General features: G+C 47.9%; 1 pseudogene; it reads left to right on the top strand.

The window, feature by feature from the left end:
• The first annotated feature begins 1,799 nt into the window (after positions 1-1,799).
• LOC110295515 lies at positions 1,800-7,031 on the top strand (annotated as a pseudogene).
• Positions 7,032-9,208: the final 2,177 nt, after the last annotated feature.

Raw genomic sequence — 9,208 nt, 5'->3', positions numbered from 1 at the left:
GTGGGTGTGGGTATAAGATCCTCACCCTAGTTGCCTGGAAGTCAGTCTTCCACTAGCAGCCTTTGGATGAAGACATAAAACCCTCAGCTCCTCCTGCGCCATGCCTGCCTAGATACTGCCATGCTCCCACCTTGATGATAATGGACTGGACCTCTGAACCTGTAAGCCAGCCCCAATTAAATGTTGTTTTTTATAAGACTTGCCTTGGTCATGGTGTCTGTTCACAGCAGTAAAACTCTGACTAATACAGGCCTTAATGACAATTTTCTTAACAAGGCAAAGCCATTCTGGAATATGCATTTCGATGACACAATGATTTTTGTATGGCTTGATTTGGGGAAGGAAGAGGCTTTTTTCCTATGTCTGGATATTAATTTTCAGGGAAAGACACCAATACCCTCACATGGGCTCTTTCTGTATGAGACTTTGTTCTTGCTGGTTTGCTTTGGGTTGGGTTTTTTTGTTTGGTTTGGTTTGGTTTGGTTTGGTTTTGTGCCTGGGCCAGCAGGTTGGACCTAGTGCAGGCACAAGAGGGTCAGAGGAGAGCTGATCAAGGCCAAGGCAGGCATGGAAGGCACTTACTGATATGAGATAAAAGGCATTCCTGCCAGTTACAGTGAGGTTTGAGAGTTGCCACCAGCGAGGTGAGTGTACACATATATACATAAAGTACCAGAAACGCAAGTGAAGACCTTTTTCCATGAATATGAAAGAAAATTAAAATTCAAGGTCCATGACTCATGCAGTTTGCTAGTTAGGAGGGCTTTTGGGGCCTAGAGCAAAGAACAATGGCTGTAAAGTCATCCCAGGAACCAACTAGCCATAAAGATAGGGAAGACATACAGGAATGTCCAGACTGGCCCAGCGCCTCCCTATCTCCCGCCCTTCTGACCTAAGTTAAATGTTAACCAGATGCACTGCTGTTACTTCGATCTGCATGTACAGTCTGCTGATGCTTAAATGAACCAATCATGTGAAACCGTGCCAATTCCTCCCTGCTGATGTTAAAATGGACCAATCATGTGAAACCGTGCCTCCACCAGACCCAGACCCTTTTCTATAAAAACCTCCAGCTTTCAAGCCACGTGGTCGAATTCACTGTCTCCTGCATGAGATATGTTTCGACCCGGAGCTCTGCCATTAAACTACCTCCTGTACTTACACCAAGACGGTCTTTTCATGATTCTTTGGGTGCACGCCGAATAGGGAATTGAGTAGAGGTTTCCCCACTAGGTTCTTTCATTTGGAGGCCCCAGCGAGATCTGTGTGACAGCCAGGAACCCCGAAATACCCCTTGGAGGTACATTTGTTTGTGTGAGTCTTACATGTTGTCTGTTGTCTAAGTGTGGCACCGCTGAATTTGTGTCTTGGTTTTTTCAGTTCTGGGATTGTGGGTTCGAGTCCCACCTTGTGTCTTGGTTTTACAGTTCTGGGATTGTGGGTTTGAGTCCCGCCCAGTGGGTTTGAGTCCCTCCTGGGTTCCCAGTTCTGGTATTCTGTATTCTGGCAGCTGCCACTGTGAACCATAAGGACCCAGTAGCTGCGGAAAGACATTCCAAGGGTGACCCTGGAGGAAATACCCAGGGTGAGGGACAGCCAAGAAGGACTGACTGTCATCTGGCAGAATGAGGAAGATAAGGTGTTTTTTCTACCAGAAAGGGAGTGGAAGCAAAGCCCCCCATCCCTGTCAGAGGTAGCATTTGACTGGTTGTACAAGTCCAGGCGTGGACGAGTGTGCTTGGACATACTGGTGTCCTCTGTCTCTGTTGCTGTTTTATTTTTTGTTTGTGGGTTTCCTTATGCGACAGACTGTGTCTACCCCTTTATCTTTGACTAAGGACTATTGGACTGACGTTAGGGCAAGAGAACTGAATCTATCAGTGATAGTTAAAAAGAAACCTTGTTTGACTTTCTGTTCCTTGGAATGGCCTGCCTTTGGAGTAGGCTGGCCAGCTGAGGGGACGTTCGACCTTCCCATCATTAGGGCCATAAAGGCCATTTTCTTTCAGGAAGGACCAGGATTGCAGCCGGACCAGCAACCATACATCACGGTGTGGGAGGATTTGGTGCTGTATCCACCTCTGTGGGTTTGGCTGTTTCTCCCACCCTTATGCCCGGGCACTAGGATCCTGGCTGTCTGAGAGAGTGCTGTGAACAGGACGCAGAAGTCACAGACTAAAGAAGATGGTGAGTGCTGTACTCCACCAATACTCACCCCTAAGATCTACCCAGAGATAGAGGAAACCCCTGAGTGGACCTATTCCCAGCCTCCACACTACCTTCAAGTTCCCCAACCCCCAACTCCCTTGGCCCCGCTCCAGGCCCCGGCCTCAGGGACCGGGGGGGGGGGGAGGTCCCTCAGCAGGAACAAGAAGACGGTGAGGAGCCACCTCTGAGGGGCCAGCCGATTCAACCATGGCGCTTCCCCTCAGGGCTGTTGGGGCTCCTCCGGCCGACCAGAACGGTCTACAACTTCTGCAGTATTGGCCCTTTTCCTCCGCTGATCTCTATAACTGGAAAGTCAATCACCCCCCTTTCTCAGAAAATCTTGCAGGGCTCACAGGACTGATAGAGTCTCTGATGTACTCCCAACAGCCTACCTGGGATGATTGCCAGCCGCTCCTGCAGACACTGTTTACCACCTAGGAGAGGGAGAGAATTCTCCTCGAGGCTCAGAAGAACGTCTGAGATGATACTGGATGGCCGGTCCAGCCCCCAGTCGAGATAGATGAAGGAATACCCCTGACCCGCCCCCAACAGGATTATAACACAGCACAAGGTAGGGAACAGCTGTCCAATTATCGGCAGGCTCTAGTGGCCAGTCTCAGGGGTGCTGCTCACAGGCCCACCAATTTGACTAAGGTAAGGGAAATTATGCAGGGGGCAACTGAGCCTCCTTCAGTCTTTTTAGAAAGACTCATGGAAGCTTATAGGAGATATACCCCGTTTGACCCTACGTCTGAGGGGCAGCAGGCCTCAGTGATTATGGCCTTCATCGGTCAATCAGCTCCTGATATTAGGAAAAAGTTACAGCAGACTGAGGGATTGCAGGATTACACTATAAGGGATGTAGTTAGAGAGGCTGAGAAAGTGTATCACAAGAGAGAGATGGAAGATGAAAAGCAAGAAAGGAAGAAGAAAGAGAGGAGAGAAGATGAGGATAGGAGAGACAAAAGGCAGGAGAAGGTTTTGACTCAGATTCTGGCTGCCACAGCAGACAAAGGAAGAGGTAGGGCTAGGCAGCCAGGGGACCTGAGAGATGAAAAACAGCAGGGGCCAAGGAGACCAGAAGAGATAAACCACACCTAGGAAAAGACCAATGTGCATACTGCAAGGATACGGGCCATTGGGCTCGTGAATGCCCTAAGAGGAAACACAGGTACTGTCCCTTGGAGAAGACAAAGACTAGGGGAGACGGGGCTTGGCCCCCCTCCCCGAGCCTAGGGTAACATTAGAAGTGGAGGGGACCCCTGTCAATTTCCTGGTTGACACGGATGGGGAATTTTCAGTGCTCAGGGGAACGCCAGGGCCAAAAAAAATGGGAATGGGTGGGTAGGGAAGTGGGGGGGGGAGGGTATGGGGGACTTTTGGGATAGCATTGGAAATGTAATTGAGGAAAATATGTAATAAAAAATATTAAAAAAAAAAAGACACCACTAAGCCAAAGTAAGAAAAAATGAAAAAACATTAGTCATTGGGGCCACAGAGCAGAAATTGTACCCGTGGACCATGTCCCGGACAGTGGACCTAGGACGGAACCAAGTGACTCATTCATTCCTGGTCATTCCGGAGTGTCCCATGCCCCTATTGGGAAGACACTTATTAACCAAATTGAAAGCGCAAATAACCTTTGCCTCTCCCAGACCAAAGGTATTTTGGGGAGTAGAGACACCTCAGACCTTAGCACTGTCTTTACAATTAGGAGAGGAATATCGGATCTATCAGGACAAATTAAAACCCCCTGAGGGGCTACAGGACTGGCTTACTCGATTTCCTCAAGCATGGGCCGAAACAGGGGGTATGGGAATGGCGAGGCAGGTCCCCCTGGTGGTGATTGAGCTCAGGTCCGGGGCTACAACCATTGGGGTCCGACAATAACCCATGGGAAGAGAAGCTCAGGAGGGTATACACCCCCGCATCACCAGACTGCTCCAACAAGGGATCCTAGTCCCCTGCAAGTCTCCTTGGAATACCCCCCTACTCCCAGTAAAGAAACTGGGGATGAACGACTACTGTCCTGTACAGGACCTCAGAGAGGTAAACAAAAGAGTCCAGGACATCCACCCCATAGTGCCCAATCCTTATAGCCTGCTCAGCACACTACCACCTGAGCAAACCTGGTACACAGTTCTAGATCTTAAAGATGCCTTCTTCTGTCTGAGGTTACACCCAATAGTCAATCCCTGTTAGCCTTTGAATTGTGAGATCCAGAAAGTGGAAAGACTGGACAGCTCACATGGACGAGGCTACCCCAGGGATTCAAAAATTCACCCACTTTGTTTGATGAGGCCTTGCACTGAGACCTTGCCTCTTTTTGAGCCAACAATCCCCAGGTGACCCTTGTACAGTACATTGATCACCTTCTGATAGCTGCAGGAACACGTGAAGAGTGCGAACTTGGGACCCAGAACATCCTGGTTGAATATGGTGAGTTGGGATATCGAGTCTCTGCTAAAAAGGCACAGTTATGCCGAACAGAGGTGACCTACTTGGGATACATCCTGAGGAATAGACAATGATGGCTCACCGACGCCAGAAAACAGACAGTGATGTGAATCCTGATCCCGACCACCCCTCACCAGGTAAGAGAGTTCCTGGGGACAGCAGGATTCTGTAGACTATGTGTCCCAGGGTTTGCCACCCTGGCAGCCCCACTGTACTCCCTAACAAAGGAAAGAGGGAAATTCATTTGGACCCAAGAACATCAATCTGCTTTTGAGACTCTGAAAAAGGCCTTGCTACAAGCTCCTGCCCTAGCACTGCCAGATGTAAATAAGCCATTCACCTTGTATATCTACGAGAGTAGCCCGTGGAGTCCTTACTCAAACCCTAGGGCCCTGGAAGTGCCCAGTAGCTTATTTATCAAAGAAACTGGACCCTGTGGCTAGCGGATGGCCTTCATGCCTACAAGCGATAGCAGCCACCACAGTGCTGGTTAAAGATGCTGATAAGCTGACTGTGGGCCAGAATGTTACTGTGGTGGCCCCAAACTCTCTTGAGAGCATTATCAGGTAGGTAACCGCCAGATCCCTGGATGACCAACGCCCGAATGACTCACTATCAAAGCTTGCTGCTGACTGAGCAAGTGACTTTCGCTCCCCCTGCTGTCCTCAATTCCACTACCTTACTACCCAAAACTAACGGAAACTCCTGTGAGCAACTGCAGGGAGATATTAGCAGAAGAAACCAGAACTCGTCCGGACCTCTCTGACCAGCCATGGCCAGTAGCAGCAACTTGGTTCACTGACAGAAGCAGCTTTGTGGTAGAAGGTAAGTGAAGGGCCAGGGCAGAGGTAGTAGATGGAAAATCTGTCATATGGTCCAGCAGTCTACCTGAGGGAACCTCAGCTCAAAAAGCAGAGCTCATCGCTCTAACCCAGGCTTTGAGGCTGGCAGAGGGTAAGGCTATCAATATTTACACTGACAGCCAATATGCTTTCGCTACGGCTCATGTGCATGGACCAATATATAGGCAGCGTGGCTTATTGACCTCCACTGGAAAAGATGTTAAGAACAAAGAAGAGATCCTTGGTCTGTTGGAGGCTGTTCATCTGCCTCTCAAAGTAGTGATCATCCACTGCCCAGGGCATCAAAAAGGAACCAGACCAGTAGAAAAGGGAAATCAAATGGCAGACCAAGTGGCTAAAGAAGCAGCCCAGGGCTAATGACTCTGGTAATTAAAACTATGCCCCAACTATCTGAAGAAGAAACAGAAAGAAAGGTTCTCACAGAAGAAGAGGGGCTAAAGTACCTAGTTGACATACACCATCTCACTCATTTAGGATCTAAAAAGATGATAAAATTAGTCAGTAGAAAATTATCACATTCCTGGGCTACAAAAGGCGGCAGAAGACCTGGTGAGAAATTGCAGAACCTGTGCGCTCACCAATGTGGATCCAGCAGGCTCCCTGGTGGAAGGCGCCTGCCGGGAGACAGACCTGGGACCTACTGGCAAACTGACTTTACTGAGGTAAAACCAGACCATTATCTGTTAGTCTTTATAGATATTTTCTCTGGGTGGGTTGAAGCGTTTCCCACCAAGAAGGAGACAGTCACCATGGTAGCCAAGAAGATACTTGAAGAAATTCTCCCTCGTTTGGGGTATCCAAAGTAATCAGGTCAGACAATGGACCTGCCTTTGTCTCTCAGGTAAGTCAGGGTTTGGGCCAGACAACTAGGGACAAATTGGAAGTTACATTGTGCTTACAGACCCCAGAGTTCAGAACAGGTAGAAAGAATGAATAGAATTCTAAAAGAAACCTTGACTAAATTGACCTTAGAGACCGGAGGGAATGATTGGACAGCCCTTCTCCCTTATGCTTTATTCAGGGCCCAGAATACCCCCCCAGAGCCTCTGGCCAAACACCCTTTGAATAAGTGTATGGGGCGCCTCTGCCCATCTATGTGACAGTAGAGAGTAGAACTTGCCCAGATGTATCCTTCATCCCCTCCTCTCCTCTTTTAGCCTGGCTCAAGCTCTTGAAATTGTAAGAAAGGAGGTTTGGGAACAGTTAAAAGAAACCTATGTTGCTGGTGACACACAGGTGCCGCATCAGTTTCAAGTAGGAGATGCTGTCCTGGTGAGGAGTCATCGAGTGGGGAACCTTGAGCCACGGTGGAAAGGACCCTACTTGGTGCAGCTAACGACACCCATCGCTGTTAAAGTGGAAGGAATCCCAACCTGGGTTCACGCGTCTCATGTCAAGAAAGTCCCCCCTGAGGCTAAACAAAATGAGTGGATCCTGGAAAAGACTACTAATCATCTTAAGTTGCGCCTCTGTCCTTGGCGCATTCCTGAAGAAGAAGAGTGACACCCACACCAGCCTATGAATCTCACTGGGCAAGTATTATCCTGATCAGGGGAAATATTATTTACCACCTCAAAATTAGAACCTTCGGGGGCATGGTGGCCAACCCTCTATTTTTGCCTCCGCCAAATCATTCCTGCAGCCAAGAGTACTCCCCCTAATGAGGTCCGAAGCTATGGGTTTTATAGCTGCCCCAAGCATATTAAGAGTTCCTGGTGTGGGGGGCCTAAGTGGTACTATTGCAGTCAATGGAGTTGTGTTACCTCAAATGATGGAGATTGGAAATGGGCCGTTGAGCCCTCTGGGAATGGATTAGAGTTTTCTTTTCAAAATACGGGGCCAGGCAAACATGCAGTAATGGGGCTACACAAAAATCAGGAATGCAAGTCTACAGACTTAGATTGTGTGAAACTGCAGTTCACAGAAATGGAAAAAAAATTATGCTCTTGCCCAGTGGATTGGAGGCATGACCTGGGGAATCATATTCTACAATTATGGTAGTAGACCTGGATCGTTGCTCCATGTCCATCTAAACATTGAAAGTACTTTAGCCCTACCAGTAGGCCTTAATAAGGTGCTCCCTGAGCCGAACCGACTTCTTCTCCCAAGGCCAGCCCCGACCTTACCCCCCACCCAAAAGACTCCCCAAGAGCCCTCTACCATCGCCCCCACATACCCCCCAATGGGACAAAGACTGTTTAATTTGGTCCTAGGGGCTTACTTTGCCCTCAATGAAACAGATCCCAATGCAACTACCGACTGTTGGTTATGCCTATCCTCAGGCCCTCCATACTATGAGGGAATCACTTTTGATGGAAACTTTAACAAAACCAGTAACCATGCTTCCTGCTCATGGGGAACAGGACAAAAATTAACCCTGACTGAGGTGCCCAGAAGGAGCCCTGGTCTCTGTATAGGGACACCCCCTCCTTCCTACCGGCACCTATTTGACCAAACTCATTCTATGTCCAGGACAGATACCAATTATTACCTTGTGCCATCTCCAGTTGGCTGGTGGGTTTGTAGTACAGGACTCACCCCATGTGTATCAACTAGTGTTTTTGACCCCTCTCGTGATTTTTGTGTCATGGTTCAGTTATTGCCTCACATGTATTATCATCCGGCTTCCCGCCTAGAGGATGAATATACCCAGGGGAGATTTAAAAGAGAGCCGGTCTCCCTTACTCTAGCTATGTTAATGGGGGTAGGATTTACAGAAGGAGTAGGAACAGGGGCAGCAGCCTTAATTGAGGGAAGACAAGGAATCCAGTATTTAAGAGATGTCAATGAAGAGCTAAGGATGTTAGAAAAATCTATAGATGCCTTAGAAAAATCTTTAACCTCTCTGTCAGAAGTAGTTTTACAAAACAGAAGAGATCTAGATTTACTGTTTTTAAAAGAAGGACTTTGTGCAGCCCTAAAAGAAGAATGTTGTTTTTATGCAGACCACACAGGAATAGTCAGAGATTCTATGCAGAAACTGAGAGAAAGATTGGATCAGAGAAGGCAAGATCGAGAAGCTCAACAGGGATGGTTCGAGTCTTGGTATTCTACGTCTCTGTGGATGACCACTCTATTTTCTGCCCTCGCTGGACTGATTCTTATTATATGCTTAGTTTTATTTTTGGCCCCTGCATAATAAATAAGGGAATTGCTTTTATTCGGAGTAGAGTAGATGCAGTCAAGCTCATGGTTTTACGACAGTGCCTGCCTATAATTCAGATAGAAGAATTAGGAGATACGGGCTTTTTAAATTCTAAGATTAGAATTACTTAGTAGAAGAAGAGGGCAATGAAAGAAAATTAAAATTCAAGGTCCATGACTCATGAGGTTTGCTAGTTAGGAGGGCTTTTTGGGTCTAGAGCAAAGAACAATGGCTGTAAAGTCATCCCAGGAACCAACTAGCCATAAAGATAGGGAAGACATACAGGAATGTCCAGACTGGCCCAGCGCCTCCCTATCTCCCGCCCTTCTGACCTAAGTTAAATGTTAACCAGATGCACTGCTGTTACTTCGATCTGCATGTACAGTCTGCTGATGCTTAAATGAACCAATCATGTGAAACCGTGCCAATTCCTCCCTGCTGATGTTAAAATGGACCAATCATGTGAAACCGTGCCTCCACCAGACCCAGACCCTTTTCTATAAAAACCTCCAGCTTTCAAGCCACGTGGTCGAAT

The sequence above is a fragment of the Mus caroli genome, chromosome 1 (genome assembly GCF_900094665.2).
Source record: "Mus caroli chromosome 1, CAROLI_EIJ_v1.1, whole genome shotgun sequence".
NCBI classification, from domain to species: domain Eukaryota; kingdom Metazoa; phylum Chordata; class Mammalia; order Rodentia; family Muridae; genus Mus; species Mus caroli.
Note: the sequence above shows the minus strand (reverse complement) of the source record. Positions and strands in the feature narration are given on the sequence as shown.